Consider the following 19,787-nt stretch of genomic DNA (forward strand, 5'->3'; position numbering starts at 1 on the left):
CCTGCGCCGGTAGAACATCATCATCGTCACCACGCCGTCGTGCTGACGAAACTCATCCCCGACGCTTCGCTGGATTGGAGTCCGGGGGACGTCATCGAGCTGGACGTGTGCAGAACACGGAGGTGTCGTACGTTCAGTACTTGGATCGGTCGATTCGGGAAGACATACGACTACATCAACCGCGTTGTCATAACGCTTCCGCTTACGGTCTACGAGGGTACGTGGACGAACACTCTCCCCTCTCGTTGCTATACCATCACCATGATCTTGCGTGTGCGTAGGAATTTTTTTGAAATTACTACGTTCCCCAACAGTGGCATCAGAGCCTAGGTTTTATGCGTTGATGTTATATGCACGAGTAGAACACAAGTGAGTTGTGGGCGATACAAGTCATACTGCTTACCAGCATGTCATACTTTGGTTCGGCGGTATTGTTGGATGAAGCGGCCCAGACCGACATTACGCGGCTTACGCGAGACTGGTTTTACCGCCGTGCTTTGCACACAGGTGACTAGCGGGTGTCAGTTTCTCCAACTTTAGTTGAACCAAGTGTGGCTACGCCCGGTCCTTGCGAAGGTTAAAACAGCACCAACTTGACAAACTATCGTTGTGGTTTTGATGCGTAGGTAAGAACGGTTCTTGCTCAGCCCGTAGCAGCCACGTAAAACTTGCTACCACAAAGTAGAGGACGTCTAACTTGTTTTTGCAGGGCATGTTGTGATGTGATATGGCCAAGACATGATGCTATATTTTATTGTATGAGATGATCATGTTTTGTAACCAAAGTTATCGGCAACTGGCAGGAGCCATATGGTTGACGCTTTATTGTATGAAATGCAAACGCCCTGTAATTGCTTTACTTTATCACTAAGCGGTAGCGATAGTCGTAGAAGCAATAGATGGCGTAAATGACAACGATGCTATGATGGAGATCAAGGTGTCGCGCCGGTGACGATGGTGATCACGACGGTGCTTTGGAGATGGAGATCACAAGCACAAGATGATGCTGGCCATATCATATCACTTATATTGATTGCATGTGATGTTTATCCTTTATGCATCTTATCTTGCTTTGATTGACGGTGGCATTTAAGATGATCTCTCACTAAAAATTATCAAGAAGTGTTCTCCCTAAGTATGCACCGTTGCCAAAGTTCGTCGTGCCCAGACACCACGTGATGATCGGGTGTGATAAGCTCTACGTCCATCTACAACGGGTGCAAGCCAGTTTTTGCACACGCAGAATACTCAGGTTAAACTTGACGAGCCTAGCATATGCAGATATGGCCTCGGAACACGGAGACCGAAAGGTCGAGCGTGAATCATATAGTAGATATGATCAACATAAAGATGTTCACCATTGAAAACTACTCCATCTCACGTGATGATCGGTTATGGTTTAGTTGATTTGGATCACATGATCACTTAGATGACTAGAGAGATGTCTGTCTAAGTGGGAGTTCTTGAGTAATATGATTAATTGAACTTAAATTTATCATGAACTTAGTACCTGATAGTATTTTGCTTGTCTATGTTTGTTGTAGATAGATGGCTCGTGCTGTTGTTCCGTTGAATTTTAATGCGTTCCTTGAGAAAGCAAAGTTGAAAGATGATGGTAGCAATTACACGGACTGGGTCCGTAACTTGAGGATTGTCCTCATTGCTGCACAGAAGAATTACGTCCTAGAAGCACCGCTGGGTGCCAGGCCTGCTGCAGGAGCAACACCAGATGTTATGAACGTCTGGTAGAGCAAAGCTGATGACTACTCTATAGTTCAGTGTGCCATGCTTTACAGCTTAGAACCGGGTCTTCAACGACGTTTTGAACGTCATGGAGCATATGAGATGTTCCAGGAGTTGAAGTTAATATTTCAAGCAAATGCCCGGATTGAGAGATATGAAGTCTCCAATAAGTTCTACAGCTGCAAGATGGAGGGGAATAGTTCTGTCAGTGAGCATATACTCAAAATGTCTAGGTATAATAATCACTTGATTCAACTGGGAGTTAATCTTCCGGATGATAGCGTCATTGACAGAATTCTCCAATCACTGCCACCAAGCTACAAGAGCTTTGTGATGAACTATAATATGCAAGGGATGAACAAGACTATTCCCGAGCTCTTCGCAATGCTAAAGGCTGCGGAGGTAGAAATCAAGAAGGAGCATCAAGTGTTGATTGTCAACAAGACCACTAGTTTCAAGAAAAAGGGCAAAGGGAAGAAGAAGGGGAACTTCAAGAAGAACAGCAAGCAAGTTGCTGCTCAAGAGAAGAAACCCAAGTCTGGACCTAAGCCTAAAACTGAGTGCTTCTACTGCAAGCAGACTGGTCACTGGAAGCGGAACTGCCCCAAGTATTTGGCGGATAAGAAGGATGGCAAAGTGAACAAAGGTATATGTGATATACATGTTATTGATGTGTACCTAACTAGAGCTCGTAGTAGCACCTGGGTATTTGATACTGGTTCCGTTGCTAATATTTGCAACTCGAAACAGGGACTACGGAATAACCGAGCACTGGCCAAGGACGAGGTGACGATGCGCGTGGGAAACGGTTCCAAAGTCGATCTGATCGCGGTCGGCACGCTACCTCTACATCTACCTTCGGGATTAGTTTTAGACCTGAATAATTGTTATTTGGTGCCAGCGTTGAGCATGAACATTATATCTGGATCTTGTTTGATGCGATATGGTTATTCATTTAAATCAGAGAATAATGGTTGTTCTATTTATATGAGTAATATCTTTTATGGTCATGCACCCTTGAAGAGTGGTCTATTTTTATTGAATCTCGATAGTAGTGATACACATATTCATAATGTTCAAGCCAAAAGATGCAGAGTTGATAATGATAGTGCAACTTATTTGTGGCACTGCCGTTTAGGTCATATCGGTGTAAAGCGCATGAAGAAACTCCATACTGATGGACTTTTGGAATCACTTGATTACGAATCACTTGGTACTTGTGAACCGTGCCTCATGGGCAAGATGACTAAAACACCGTTCTCCGGTACTATGGGGAGAGCAACAGATTTGTTGGAAATCATACATACAGATGTATGTGGTCCGATGAATGTTGAAGCTCGTGGCGGATATCGTTATTTTCTCACCTTCACAGATGATTTAAGCAGATATGGGTATATCTACTTAATGAAGAATAAGACTGAAACATTTTAAAAGTTCAAAGAATTTCAGAGTGAAGTGGAAAATCATCCTAACAAGAAAATAAAGTTTCTACGATCTGATCGTGGAGGAGAATATTTGAGTTACGAGTTTGGTTTACATTTGAAACAATGCGGAATAGTTTCGCAACTCACGCCACTTGGAACACCACAAAGAAATGGTGTGTCCGAACGTCGTAATCATACTTTACTAGATATGGTGCGATCTATGATGTCTCTTACTGATTTACCGCTATCGTTTTGGGGTTATGCTTTAGAGACAGCTGCATTCACAATAAATAGGGCACCATCTAAATCCGTTGAGACGACGCCTTATGAACTGTGGTTTGGCAAGAAACCAAAGTTGTCGTTTCTTAAAATTTGGGGCTGCGATGCTTATGTGAAGAAACTTCAACCAGATAAGCTCGAACCCAAATCGGAGAAATGTGTCTTCATAGGATACCCAAAAGAGACTGTTGGGTACACCTTCTATCACAAATCCGAAGGCAAGACATTCGTTGCTAAGAATGGATCCTTTCTAGAGAAGGAGTTTCTCTCGAAAGAAGTGAGTGGGAGGAAAGTAGAACTTGATGAGGTAACTGTACCTGCTCCCTTATTGGAAAGTAATTCATCACAGAAATCAGTTCCTGTGACAAATACACCAATTAGTGAGGAAGCTAATGATATTGATCATGAAACTTCAGATCAAGTGTCTACTGAATGTCGTAGGTCTACCAGAGTAAGATCCGCACCAGAGTGGTACGGTAATCCTGTTCTGGAAGTCATGTTACTTGACCATGATGAACCTACGAACTATGAGGAAGTGATGATGAGCCCAGATTCCGCAAAATGGCTAGAGGCCATGAAATCTGAGTTGGGATCCATGTATGAGAACAAAGTATGGACTTTGGTTGACTTGCCCGATGATCGGCAAGCCATTGAGAATAAATGGATCTTTAAGAAGAAGACTGACGCTGACGGTAATGTAACTGTCTATAAAGCTCGACTTGTTGCAAAAGGTTTTCAACAAGTTCAAGGGGTTGACTACGATGAGACTTTCTCGCTCGTAGCGATGCTTAAGTCTGTCTGAATCATGTTAGCGATTGCCGCATTTTATGATTATGAAATTTGGCAAATGGATGTCAAAACTGCATTCCTGAATGGATTTCTGGAAGAAGAGTTGTATATGATGCAACCAGAAGGTTTTGTCGATCCTAAAGGAGCTAACAAAGTGTGCAAGCTCCAGCGATCAATCTATGGTCTGGTGCAAGCCTCTCGGAGTTGGAATAAACGCTTTGATAGTGTGATCAAAGCATATGGTTTTATACAGACTTTTGGAGAAGCCTGTATTTACAAGAAAGTGAGTGGGAGCTCTGTAGCATTTCTAATATTATATGTGGATGACATATTGTTAATTGGAAATGATATAGAATTTCTGGATAGCATAAAAGGATACTTGAATAAAAGTTTTTCAATGAAAGACCTCGGTGAAGCTGCTTACATATTGGGCATTAAGATCTATAGAGATAGATCAAGACGCTTGATTGGACTTTCACAAAGCACGTACCTTGATAAAGTATTGAAGAGGTTCAATATGGATCAGGCGAAGAAAGGGTTCTTGCCTGTATTACAAGGTATAAAGTTGAGTCAGACTCAATGCCCGACCACTGCAGAAGATAGAGAGAAAATGAAAGGAGTTCCCTATGCTTCAGCCATAGGCCCTATCATGTATGCAATGTTGTGTACCAGACCTGATGTGTGCCTTGCTATTAGTTTGACAGGGAGGTACCAAAGTAATCCAGGAGTGGGTCACTGGACAGCGGTCAAGAACATCCTGAAATACCTGAAAAGGACTAAGGATATGTTTCTCGTATATGGATGTGACAAAGAGCTAGTCGTAAATGGTTACGTCGATGCAAGCTTTGACACTGATCCGGACGATTCTAAATCGCAAACCGGATACGTATTTTTATTAAATGGTGGAGCTGTAAGTTGGTGCAGTTCTAAACAAAGCGTCATGGCGAGATCTACATGTGAAGCGGAGTACATAGCTTCTTCGGAAGCAGCAAATGAAGGAGTCTGGATGAAGGAGTTCATTTCCGATCTAGGTGTTATACCTAGTGCATCGGGACCAATGAAGATCTTCTGTGACAATACTGGTGCAATTGCCTTGGCAAAGGAATCCAGATTTCACAAGAGGACCAAGCACATCAAGAGACGCTTCAATTCCATTCGGGACCAAGTCCAAGTGGGAGAAATAGAGATTTGCAAGATACATACGGATCTGAATGTTGCAGACCTGTTGACTAAGCCTCTCTCACGAGCAAAACATGATCAGCACCAAGACTCCATGGGTGTTAGAATCATTACTATGTAATCTAGATTATTGACTCTAGTGCAAGAGGGAGACTGAAGGAAATATGCCCTAGAGGCAATAATAAAGTTATTATTTATTTCCTCATATCATGATAAATGTTTATTATTCATGCTAGAATTGTATTAACCGAAAATATGATACATGTGTGAATACATAGACAAACATAGTGTCACTAGTATGCCTCTACTTGAACTAGCTCATTGATGAAAGATGGTTATGTTTCCTAACCATAGAAATGAGTTGTCATTTGATTAATGGGATCACATCATTAGGAGAATGATGTGATTGACTTGACCCAATCCATTAGCTTAGCACTTGATCGTTTAGTATGTTGCTATTGCTTTCTTCATGACTTATACAAAGTTCCTTTAACTATGAGATTATGCAACTCCTGTTTACCGGAGGAACACTTTGTGTGCTACCAAACGTCACAATGTAACTGGGTGATTATAAAGGTGCTCTACAGGTGTCTCCAAAGGTACATGTTGAGTTGGCATAATTCCAGATTAGGTTTTGTCACTCCGATTGTCGGAGAGGTATCTCTGGGCCCTCTCGGTAATACTCATCACCTAAGCCTTGCAAGCATTGTAACTAATGAGTTAGTTATGAAATGATGTATTACGGAACGAGTAAAGAGACTTGCCGGTAACGAGATTGAACTAGGTATTGGATACCGACGATCGAATCTCGGGCAAGTAACATACCGATGACAAAGGGAACAACGTATGTTGTTATGCGGTTTGACCGATAAAGATCTTCGTAGAATATGTGGGAACCAATATGAACATCCAGGTTCCGCTATTGGTTATTGACCGAGAATAGTTCTAGGTCATGTCTACATAGTTCTCGAACCCGTAGGGTCCGCACGCTTAACGTTACGATGACAGTTTTATTATGAGTTTATAAGTTTTGATGTACCGAAGGTTGTTCGGAGTCCCGAATGTGATCACGGACATGACCAGGAGTCTCGAAATGGTCGAGACATAAAGATTGATACATTGGATGACTATATTCGGACACCAGAAGTGTTCCGGGTGTTTTCGGAGAAAAACCGGAGTACCGGAGGGTTACCGGAACCCCCCGGGAAGTAATGGGCCTTGATGGGCCCTAGTGGAGAGAGAGAGGGGCCGGCCAGGGCAAGAGGCGCGCCCCCTCCCCTTGAGTCCAAATAGGACAAGGAAGGGGGGGCGGCGCCCCACTTGCCTTCCCCCTCTCCCACTCCTTCCTTTCCCCTCCTTCTTGGAATAGGAAAGGGAGGGGGCAAACCTACTTGGAGTAGGTTCCCCCTCCTAGGGCGCGCCTCCCCTTAGGCCGGCCCCCTCCTCCTCTCCCCCTTTATATACGGGGGAGGGGGGCACCCCATAGACACACAAGTTGATCTACAGATCGTTCCTTAGCCGTGTGCGGTGCCCCCCTCCACCATATTCCACCTCGGTCATATCGTCGCGGAGTTTAGGCGAAGCCCTGCGCCGGTAGAACATCATCATCGTCACCACGCCGTCGTGCTGACGGAACTCATCCCCGACGCTTCGCTGGATTGGAGTCCGGGGGACGTCATCGAGCTGGACGTGTGCTGAACACGGAGGTGTCGTACGTTTGGTACTTGGATCGGTCGATTCGTGAACACGTACGACTACATCAACCGCGTTGTCATAACACTTCCGCTTACGGTCTACGAGGGTACGTGGACGAACACTCTCCCCTCTCGTTGCTATACCATCACCATGATCTTGCGTGTGCGTAGGAAATTTTTTGAAATTACTACGTTCCCCAACAGCCAGGCCCCCCTGGCGCGCCCTGGTGGGTTGTGGCCTCCTCGGCCCACCTCTAGTGCCCATCTTCTGGTATAGAAGTGATTTTGACCTAGAAAAAATAAGGAGAAGACTTTTGGAACAGAGTGCCGCCGTCTCGAGGTGGAACTTGGGCAGGAGCACTTTTGCCCTCCGGTGGAACGATTCTGCCGGGGGAACTTCCCTCCCGGAGGGGGAAATCATCGTCATCATCATCACCAACAACTCTCCCATCACGGGGAGGGCAAAATATCCAACAACATCTTCACCAGCACCATCTCATCTCAAACCCTAGTTCATCTCTTGTATTCAATCTTGTTACCGGAACTATAGATTGGTGCTAGGGGGTGACTAGTAGTGTTGATTACATCTTGTAGTTGATTACTATATGGTTTATTTGGTGGAAGATTATATGTTCAGATCCATTATGCATATTAATACCCCTCTGATCATGAGTATGTTTATTATTTGTGATTAGTTACTTTTGTTCTTGAGGTCACGAGAGAAATCATGTTGCAAGTAATCATGTGAACTTGATATGTGTTTGATATTTTGATAGTATGTATGTTGTGATTCCCTTAGTGGTGTCATGTGAACGTCGACTACATGACACTTCACCATATTTGGGCCTAAGGGAATCCATTGTGGATTAGTAAATAGATGGTGGGTTGCGAGAGTGACAGAAACTTAAACCCTAGTTTATGCACTACACCGTAAGGGACCGATTGGATCCTAGTGTTTAATGCTATGGTTAGGATTTATCCTTAATACTTTTTTCGTAGTTGCGGATGCTTGCGGGAGGGTTAATCATAAGTAGGAGGTTTGTTCAAGTAAGAACAGCACCTAAGCACCGGTCCACCCACATATCAAATTATCAAAGTAGCGAACACAAATCAAACCAACATGATGAAAGTGACTAGATGAAATTCCCGTGTACCCTCAAGAACGCTTTGCTTATCATAAGAGACTGTTTTGTCCTGTCCTTTGCCTCAAAAGGATTGGTCTACCTTGCTGCATACTTATTGTTACTATCGTTACTTGCTCGTTACAAATTATCTTGCTATCAAACTACTCGCTACTTACAATTTCAGCACTTGCAGACAGTAGCTTACTAAAAACTACTTGTCATTTCCTTCTGCTCCTCGTTGGGTTCGACACTCTTACTTATCGAAAAGAGATACAATTGATCCCCTATACTTGTGGGTCATCAAGGCTATTTTCTGGCGCCGTTGCCGGGCAGTGAAGCGCCTTTGGTAAGTGAAATTCGGTAAGGAAACATTTATATAGTGTGCGGAAATTTATTGTCACTTGCTACTATGGAAAACAATCCTTTAAGGGGTTTGTTCGGGGTATCTTCACCTCGACCAGAACCACAATTAGCTACCCCTCAACCTACTACACCCATTGAAAATATTGAATATGAAATTCCTTCGGGTATGATAGAACAACTGCTAGCTAATCCTTATGCAGGAGATGGAACCGAACATCCTGATATGCACTTGATATATGTGGAACAAATTTGTGGATTGTTTAAGCTTGCAGGTTTACCCGGAGTTGAAGTGTTGAAAAAGGTTTTCCCTTTATCTTTGAAGGGAAAAGCATTGGCATGGTATAGGCTATGCGATGATATTGGATCATGGAATTGGAATCGTTTAAAATTGGAGTTTCACCAAAAGATTATCCTATGCATCTAGTTCATCGTGATCGGAATTATATATATAATTTTTGGCCTTGTGAAGGAGAAAGTATCGCTCTAGCTTGGGGGAGGCTTAAGTCAATGTTATATTCATGCCCCAATCATGAGCTCTCAAGAGAAATTATTATCCAGAATTTTTATGCTCGGCTTTCTCGTAATGACCAAACCATGCTGGATACTTCTTGTGCTGGTTCTTTTATGAAGAAAACTATTGAATTCCGGTGGGATCTTTTGGAAAGAATTAAACGCAACTCTGAAGATTGGGAACTTGACAAAGGTAAAGAGTCAAGTATAAATCTTAAGTATGATTCTGTTAAATCTTTTAAGGATGCCGATGCTTTTCAAAAGTTTAGCACTAAATATGGACTTGACTCTGAGACAGTAGCCTCCTTTTGTGAATCATTTGCTACTCATGTTGAACTCCCTAAAGAGAAGTGGTTTAAATATCACACACCTATTAAAGATGAAATTAAGGAACCAGTATCGGTTAAAGAAGAAACTATACTCTGTAATGTTGATCCAGTTGTTCCTACTGTTTATATTGAGAAACCCCCCTTTTCCTGTCAGGATAAAGGAACATGCTAAAGTTTCAACTGTGGTTAACGAAAGCTATGTTAGAACACCTAAACCACATGAGAAAATTAGAGTACTCCCTCCGTCCGGGAAAAGTTGTCTCCGCGGCACTTTTTCGAAAAAACCCTCCGCAAAGTCCCGACACAACCCACACTCCCCGCTCGTCTCCCCTGAGCCAGAGCTCCTCTGTTCGTCTCCCCGCACCGGAGCTCCCTTCCTCAGCTCCCCCACGCCAGAGAGAGCAGCCCCCCTCTGCTCCCCTCATAGCTCTCACGCGCGTCGCCGGAGCTCCTTCTCTCCACGCGGCCGCCGTGTTGCTTCCCCCTCCTCATTCCCCATGGCAAATCACGGCGAGGAGAAGGAAGGCTTGATTTTTTTTTGACTTGTTATCCCACGGCGTCCTTCCTCTAGGGCGGTGAGCCAGAGCTGCCCCTGCGCGTCGTCGACCACCGCCTCACTGGCTGGACGCCGTCGACCATGGAGCCGGTCTTCTCCAAGCGCATGTCATCGACCACGGAGCCGGTCTTCTCCAAGCGCACGCCACCGAGACGCCGAGGCCGAGGCGGAGCTCCAGGCCATCGAGGACGCGTACACTGCCAAGTCCGCCAAGCGCCGCCGCGTGCGCCTTTGCCGTCGTGGATATCCTCTCGGCCCCCACATGCCAAGGTGCGGCTCCCCCCTCTTCTCGCCCCCCACTCCAAAATGCTTCTTTTGAGTACAAGTTCACTGAAAATTTAGTCTATCTTGAAGCTTTGGAGCTTCTTTAGCAAGTTCACTGTAAAATTGAGTGCAAGCTCACTAAAAAAATTCTGGAGTGTATGTTCTGCAGTGACTGAATTTTCTGGAGTGTATGTTTACTGAATTTTCTGGAGCATATGCATTGGGCTGCTCCTAGGAGAGAGGATTCATGGCCATCCTAGCTAGCTGCTGGGTGGAAAACGTGTTAGGCTCACAGTATTCATCAACCCCGAGTTGATTTACTACCTTGATGTGCAGATGATGACGCAGTTTGAACCTTTTATAAATGGAATAATCTTGATCCTGGAAGCCCAAGCTATAGCAGATTCAAGTTCATTTAAATGGCTGATTTAGGTTTATCTCTTTATATCGAGTTTGCATATATGGAGTATTTGCAATCAAATGGATTACTCCTTGTCTCTTCATATTTATAAATGGAGTATTTGTAAATTTTCTATTTGCAATCAAATGGCTAATTTATAAATACACTATGCTAAGATGGCCGAAGAATGTGGAGAGCAAGTTCAGATTGTTTGCCATGAAATTTTATTTCTCTCTTTTTTTACTTTTCCAGTGTGTGTAGTGTTGTTGATGTAGTCTCAATTTGTTTCCTCGGGATTTCTTTCAATCCTAAGTTAGCTGCTCGATTAGTTGCTTTGTTCAGAAGCTTTAACAGTATGTAGATATAGTCTTGTTCAGATCTTCCTGAAGAAGAGGGGGAGTTAGTAGATATAGTCTTGTTCAGTGGTTATCTAACTGAATTTTCACTATCCTAATGCTTTATAAATGCAGAGAAGATGCTCATTTTTTGTAACCTGTAGATGCCATGCTCAATTTTTTGGTAAAGCTACTAGAGTTGCCAGCAATGCATGCAAAGCAGCAAGAGTTGGCTGCTCAGATTTTCTTGTACATGCTCAACACTGCCCTGTTTCAGTCTTGTTTTTTGCAGAACTGAATTTACTAGCACCGTTTTGCATCTTGCCATTACCATCCAACACTGCCCTGTTTCAGTCTTGTTTTTCTACAGTTTACTCCACTGTACAGTTTGTGCATCTATAGAACATGAATATTGTGTGTGTGTGTGTGTGTGTGTCTAGATGCCCTTGATACTCCATCTAGATTCCCTTGATGTATTTGAATTTTTTCTGTATTTAGATGCCCTTGATACTCCATCGCATTTGTTGTTAGTTTCTGGAGTACACCTACCAAAATCACTGCTATCAAGAGTGCAAAATGGATCTGAATTCTGAAACTACACCATGTTCCTGTTAAGGCAGAACTTTAGTCTCGCTATCTTGTTCTGTGGCTTGAGGGTGGGTTTGATGGTGCTTGTGATGCATTTCATCTCTTGCAATTGAAATCTGTCATGTAGGGTTGATCGGGGCACACCTAAACACCTTGCTAGAGAACAGATTGTTCTTCTTTTGTTCAAAGGGATTGTGGCTGTTCTCGACAGATCTAGTTCTTTTCTCTTCCTACCTCTATTGTTCTTCTTGCTTGAAACATCAACTTCTTGGCCTGCTGCAAGTTGTCGTTTGGCTAGATTCCATATTCTTGTAACTGTTCGCAGGTGAACATTCAGCATAGTCACAATGAGCACCTTGTCATGCACGTGAACCTGTCCATCTCTAAGCTCGATTACTCGCAGAGCAAAGTAAACACCATGTCTCCCCTTGTCTATCAAGTCCTTCCCTCTTGGATTGCCATGTGCATCAGCTTCTTGCACTTCTGCATCTTCTTGTGCCTCTTGAGCTTCTTGCACTTCTGCATCTTCTTGTGCATCTTGAGCTTCTTCCAATTCTACATCTTCTTGTGCCTCTTGAGCTTCTTCCTCTTCAGGAAACCAATTCAATTCAATGTCTTCATCCTCATCCTCCGGCATCAAGTTCAAATCAATAGCGTCACCCTGTTGAGCTTGTTCTTATTCTTGAGCTTCGTCCTCATCTTCCAGCATCAAGTTCAAATTAATAGTGTCACCCTGCTGAGCTTGTTCTTCTTCTTGAGCTTCGTCCTCCTCTTCCGGCATCAAATTCAAATCCATAGGATCACCTTGTTGAGCTTCATCACCTTGTTGAGCTTCTTCATCTTGTTGATCTTCATCATCCTCTTCGGGCATCAAGTTCAAATCCATAGTTGTGTGCTCCTATCGGTACTCATAAAAAGAGTACACAAAAGATGAATGGTTAGCGTATAATCATACCAAGAGTACAAAAGATGAAAGGAGACCTTTCTTGTTGTGGCCAAAAGAAAATGGATGGATATACGTAATGTGGGAGGAGGATCATGTTTTCAGTGCCTTAGTACACAAAAGTAGGCAAAGTTTCTGTAACAATATACTTAAATGCAAGGAAAAAATAAGCAGGAAGTTTATTCAGTTAACTAAATCAAGTTTATTTAGTTAAGGACAGAATTATTTTGATCAAGTAATTATTGTGACAATATTGCAAGATTTCTTCAAAGTACATGATCAATTTTGCCCCTTTTCAGTAAAGGGGTGCAGCAACTTTCTGGGATTTCTGAAACTATAGTCACTGGGACAATATACAGTCACCTGGGATTTCTGAAACTATACTGTCACTTGGACAATTCAAAACAGCTAACTGAAAGTGTCTAAAACAGTTATGTGTTTCTGGGATTTCTTTTTTCTTCAACAAGGCATGCTTTCTTTTTTCTTCTTCTTTTTTCTCTAGTGTGCCATGCCTATTTTTTAGACTAAAAGAGAATCAGAGCAAAAATCTTTTGTGTCAGTGTGCTAGAAATAATAAGAAGAAGAAGTTACAAATTTTCAATTACATTCATAACACTTTGCTCTAACTAATTTTTTTGCTCTCAGTTTAAGTTGCAGATTTGACCTGGAATGACCAGTCTCAGTTTAAGTTACATATTCTAGTAATGTGAGCACAAGAACATTTGTACTGCTCTCTGTTTAAGTTACAGATCACAGTCACAATACTTAGTTTGGAAAACTTCAAAGCATCAATATCGATTCCTGCTACCCCTAGTCTTGATCCAACCATTGCAAACTCAGGTAAAGTACCCTGCCCCTGCTCCTTCACATGCTGCTATCAGTGGTTATCTAAGTGAATTTTCACATGCTTCTATATGTGGAAAACTTATATTGTTTGCTAACATTTTATAAACAAAACACATGGAAGCAACTCTATATATGATCCATTTTGAGTATTTAATTTGGTACTCCCTTTGCTATTGAATTCTGCAAGTCCTTCAGTCTAAGCCTATGAGTAACACTACTTGTTCACTAATTCAGTTTACTGTACAATTTTGTGCATCTACAGTTTACTCTTACAGACTGAATATTGTGTGTGTGTGCACACACTCATCAAATTACAGACTAGATGATCCGCTGCTACTCTAATTCACCTCAATTTGACATCAATTTGATCTGTACAACAAACTAACATCAATTTGACACTGATTTCAGGGTGCCGGCTACCTTTCAGTAGCAGCAGAGGCGACGAGGAGGAGCTGGGTCGCCTGGACGAAGAAGAAGAAATCAGCGAGGAGGAGCTGGTGGGCGGTGCTGTTGGGCCCTACGGTGGATGCACTGGTCACCTCGGTGCAGAGCGGTGGAGCAGCGGTGACCGAGGTCTTGCCCAACTCCCGCAGCAGAGTGTCGGGCCTTGGCGCGCCAGGGTTGCGACCAGGGATGCAAGCAGAACGACGAGTAGAGCCGCCCGTGAGCCGTGGAATCGCCGCCCGTCGAGGTGTCGCCACGGAGGAGCAGGTGGGCGGCGGCAAAGCTGCCTCCACAGCGCAGCTAAGTAGGGGCGGTGCAAGATGGCACCTGCGGGGCAGGTGGGTGGCGGCGCAAGTGGGACTTCTTCCCCCAGCTAGTCCTGCAGCGTCTGGCCCGCGGGCGACGGGGGAAGACGGAGGCTGGGGCGCGCGGTACCGGCAGGCGTCGGGGGAGGAAGAAGGACCTATTAGCACTAGATTTAAAATGAAAAGGGTTTTCTGTAAAGTTGCAATTGAACTACGCTGGTGACAACTTTTCTCGGACGGAGGGAGTAGAACCTAATGTTGCCATGGTTAAAGATCTCTTAGAAGAAGATGTGGATGGGCATGTTATCTACTTCTGTGCAGAAGCTGCTATAATTGCCAAACCCGAAAAAAAGGGATAAGAATAGACCAGTTGTTGGCCTGCCTGTCATTTTAGTTAAAATAGGAGATCACTGTTATCATGGTTTATGTGACATGGGTGCTAGTGTGAGTGCTATTCCTTACACTTTGTATCAAGAAATTAGGAAAGACATAGCACCTACAGAGTTAGAAGACATAGATGTTACTATTAAACTTGCAAATAGACACACCATATCACCTTGTGGGATTATTAGAGATGTTGAAGTCTTGTGTGGGAAAGTAAAATACCCTACTGATTTTCTTGTTCTTGGTTCCCCACAAGATGACTTTTGTCCCATTATCTTTGGAAGACCTTTCTTGAACACAATTAATGCTAAGATAGATTGTCAGAAACAAACTGTGGGCGTTAGCTTTGGTGATGGGTCTATGAGTTTAATTTTTCCAAGTTTAGTAGAAATCATCATGAAAAAGAATTGCCTTGTGAGGATGAATTAATTGGTCTTGCTTCTATTGTTGTACCACTTACTGATCCTTTAGAACAATACTTGCTAGACCATGAAAATTGATTTACATATGCATGAAAGAAATGAAATAGATAAGATTTTCTTTGAACAACGTCCTCTGCTTAAACATAATTTGCCTATTGAAACTCTAGGAGGTCCTCCTCCGCCTAAAGGTGATCCTGTGTTTGAATTAAAACAATTGCCAGACACTTTGAAGTATGCTTATCTTGATGAAAAGAAAATATATCCTGTTATTAACAGTGCTAACCTTTCAGAACATGAAGAAGAAAGATTATTGAAAGTTCTAAGGAAGCACCGGGCTCCTATTGGATATACTCTTGATGATTTAAAGGGCATTATTCCCACTCTATGTCAGCACAAAATTAATATGGAACCTGATGCTAAACCAGTTGTTGATCACCAACGTCGGTTAAATCCGAAGATGAAAGAGGTGGTAAGAACGGAAATACTAAAACTTCTGGAAGCAGTATAATCTATCCTATAGCTGATAGTAGATGGGTAAGTCTTGTTCATTGTGTCCCTAAGAAAGGAGGTATAACTGTTGTTCCTAATGATAAGAATGAACTTATTCCACAAAGAATTGTTACAGGCTATAGAATGGTAATTGATTTTAGACAATTAAACAAAGCTACTCGAAAATATCATTACCCTTTGCCTTTTATTGATCAAATGCTTGAAAGATTATCTAAGCACACACACTTTTGATCCCTTGATGGATATTCTGGCTTTTCACAAATACCTGTTTCTCACCCTAATCAAGAAAAGACTAGTTTTACTTGTCCTTCTGGAACCTATGCTTATAGATGTATGCCTTTCGGTTTATGTAATGCACCTGCTACCTTTCAAAGATGCATGATGGCTATATTCTCTGACTTTTGTGAAAAGATTGTTGAGGTTTTTATGGATGACTTTTCTATTTATGGGAAGTCTTTTGATGATTGTTTAAGCAATCTTGATCGAGTTTTGGAGAGATGTGAACAATCAAATCTCGTCTTGAATTGGGAGAAGTGCCACTTTATGGTTAATGAAGGCATTGTCTTGGGTCATAAAATTTCTGAGAGAGGCATTGAAGTGGACCAAGCTAAGGTTGAGGCTATTGAGAAAATTGTTGGGGAACGTAGTAATTTCAAAAAAATTCCTACGCACACGCAAGATCATGGTGATGTATAGCAACGAGAGGGGAGAGTGTTGTCTACGTACCCTCGTAGACCGAAGCGGAAGCGTTGATGCAACGTAGAGGAAGTAGTCGTACGTCTTCCCGGTCCAACCGATCCAAGCATCGTTACTCCGGCACCTCCGAGTTCTTGACACACGTACAGCTCGATGACGCACCCCGATCTCCGATCCAGCAGAGGCGCGGGGAGGAGTTTCGTCAGCATGACGGCGTGGTGACGATCTTGATGTTCTCCTATCGCAGGGCTTCGCCTAAGCACCGCTACAATATGACCGAGGTGTAATCTTGTGGAGGGGGGCACCGCACACGGCTAAGGAACGATCTCAATGATCAACTTGTGTGTCCATGGGGTGCCCCCTGCCCCCGTATATAAAGGAGGGAGGGAGGAGGAGGCCGGCCCTAGGAGGGGCGCGCCATGGGGAGTCCTACTCCCACGGGAGTAGGATTCCCCTTTTCCTAGTCCAACTAGGGGTCCTTCCATGTAGTAGGAGTAGGAGACAAGGAAGGGGAAGAGAGAAGGGAAGGAAGGAGGGGGTGCGGCCCCTCCCCCTAGTCCAATTCGGACTAGGACTTGGGGGGCGCGCGGCCTGCCCTAGGCAGCCCCTCTCTCTTTCCCGCAGGACCCAATAAGGCCCAATACTTCTCCCCGGCGAATTCCCGTAACTCTCCGGTACTCCGAAAAATACCCGAATCACTCGGAATCTTTCCGAACTCCGAATATAGTCGTCCAATATATCGATCTTTACGTCTCGACCATTTCGAGACTCCTCGTCATGTTCCCGATCTCATCCGGGACTCCGAACTCCTTTGGTACATCAAAACTCATAAACTCATAATATAACTGTCATCGAAACCTTAAGCGTGCGGACCCTACGGGTTCGAGAACTATGTAGACATGACCTAGAACTATTCTAGGTCAATAACCAATAGCGGGACCTGGATGCCCATATTGGCTCCTACATATTCTACGAAGATCTTTATCGGTCAAACCGCATAACAACATACGTTGTTCCCTTTGTCATCGGTATGTTACTTGCCCGAGATTCGATCGTCGGTATCCAATACCTAGTTCAATATCGTTACCGGCAAGTCTCTTTACTCGTTCTGTAATACATCATCTCGCAACTAACTCATTAGTTGAAATGCTTGCAAGGCTTAAGTGATGTGTATTACCGAGAGGGCCCAGAGATACCTCTCCGACATTCGGAGTGACAAATCTTAATCTCAAAATACGCCAACCCAACAAGTACCTTTGGAGACACCTGTAGAGCACCTTTATAATCACCCAGTTACGTTGTGACGTTTGGTAGCACACAAAGTGTTCCTCCGGTAAACGGGAGTTGCATAATCTCATAGTCATAGGAACATGTATAAGTCATGAAGAAAGCAATAGCAACATACTAAACGATCGGGTGCTAAGCTAACGGAATGGGTCATGTCAATCAGATCATTCAACTAATGATGTGATCCCGTTAATCAAATAACAACTCTTTGTCCATGGTTAGGAAACATAACCATCTTTGATTAACAAGCTAGTCAAGTAGAGGCATACTAGTGACACTCTGTTTGTCTATATATTCAGACATGTATTATGTTTCCGGTTAATACAATTCTAGCATGAATAATAAACATTTATCATGATATAAGGAAATAAATAATAACTTTATTATTGCCTCTAGGGCATATTTCCTTCAGTCTCCCACTTGCACTAGAGTCAATAATCTAGATCACATCACCATGTGATTAACATCGATAATTCACATCATCATGTGATTAACACCCATAGTTCACATCGCCATGTGACCAACACCCAAAGGGTTTACTAGACTCAGTAATCTAGTTCACATCGCTATGTGATTAACACCCAAAGAGTACTAAGGTGTGATCATGTTTTGCTTGTGAGAGAATCTTAGTCAACGGGTCTTTCACATTCAGATCCGTTATGTATTTTGCAATTTTCTATGTCTACAATGCTCTGCATGGAGCTACTCTAGCTAATTGCTCCCACTTTCAATATGTATCTAGATCGAGACTTAGAGTCATCCAGATCAGTGTCAAAACTTGCATCAACGTAACCCTTTACGACGAACCTTTTGTCACTTCCATAATCGAGAAACATATCCTTATTCCACTAAGGATAATTTTGACCGTTGTCCAGTGATCTACTCCTAGATCACTATTGTACTCCCTTGCCAAACTCAGTGTAGGGTATACAATAGATCTGGTACACAGTATGGCATACTTTATAGAACCTTATGGCCAAGGCATAGGGAATGACTTTCATTCTCTTTCTATCTTCTGCTGTGGTCGTGTTTTGAGTCTTACTCAATTTCACACCTTGTAACATAGGCAAGAACTCTTTCTTTGACTGTTCCATTTTGAACTACTTCAAAATCTTGTCAAGGTATGTACTCATTGAAAAAACTTATCAAGCGTCTTGATCTATCTCTATAGATCTTGATGCTCAATATGTAAGCAGCTTCACCGAGGTCTTTCTTTGAAAAACTCCTTTCAAACACTCCTTTATGCTTTGCAGAATAATTCTACATTATTTCCGATCTACAATATGTCATTCACATATACTTATCAGAAATGCTGTAGTGCTCCCACTCACTTTCTAGTAAATAGAGGCTTCACTACAAGTTTGTATAAACTATATGCTTTGATCAACTTATCAAAGCGTATATTCCAAATCCAAGATGCTTGCACCAGTCCATAGATGGATCGCTGGAGCTTGCACATTTTGTTAGCACCTTTAGGATTGACAAAACCTTCTGGTTGCATCATATACAACTCTTCTTTAGTAAAGCCATTAAGAAATGCAGTTTTGACATCTTTTTGCTAGATTTCAAAAAATGTGGCAATTGCTAACATGATTCGGACAGACTTTTAAGCATCGATACAAGTGAGAAAATCTCATTGTATTCAACATCTTGAACTTTGTCAAAAACCTTTTTCGACAAGTCTAGCTTTGTAGATAGTAACACTACTATCAGCGTCCGTCTTCCTCTTGAAGATCCATTTATTTTCTATGGTTTGCCAATCTTTGGGCAAGTCCACCAAAGTCCACACTTTGTTCTCATACATGGATCCTATCTCAGATTTCATGGCCTCCAGCCATTTTGCGGAATCTGGGCTCATCATCGCTTCCTCATAGTTCGTAGGTTCATCATGGTCTAGTAACATGAATTCCAGAACAGGATTACCGTACCACTCTGGTGCGGACTGTACTCTGTTTTACCTACGAGGTTCGGTAGTAACTTGATCTGAAGTTTCATGATCATCATCATTAGCTTCCTCACTAATTGGTGTTGCAATCACTGGAACTGATTTCTGTGATGAACTACTTTCCAATTCGGGAGAAGGTACAATTACCTTATCAAGCTCTACTTTCCTCCCACTCACTTCTTTCGAGAGAAACTTCTTCTCTAGAAAGGATCCATCTTAGCAACGAATAACTTGCCTTTGGATCTGTGATAGAAGGTGTACCCAACAGTTTCCTTTGGGTATTCTATGAAGACGCACTTCTCCGATTTGGGTTTGAGCTTATCAGGATGAAAAACTTTTTCACATAAGCATCGTAGCCACAAATCTTTAAGAAACGACAACTTGGGTTTCTTGCTAAACCACAGTTCATATAGTGTCGTCTCAACGGA

Source organism: Triticum dicoccoides, chromosome 1B (genome assembly GCF_002162155.2).
Source record: "Triticum dicoccoides isolate Atlit2015 ecotype Zavitan chromosome 1B, WEW_v2.0, whole genome shotgun sequence".
Classification (NCBI taxonomy): Eukaryota; Viridiplantae; Streptophyta; class Magnoliopsida; order Poales; family Poaceae; genus Triticum; species Triticum dicoccoides.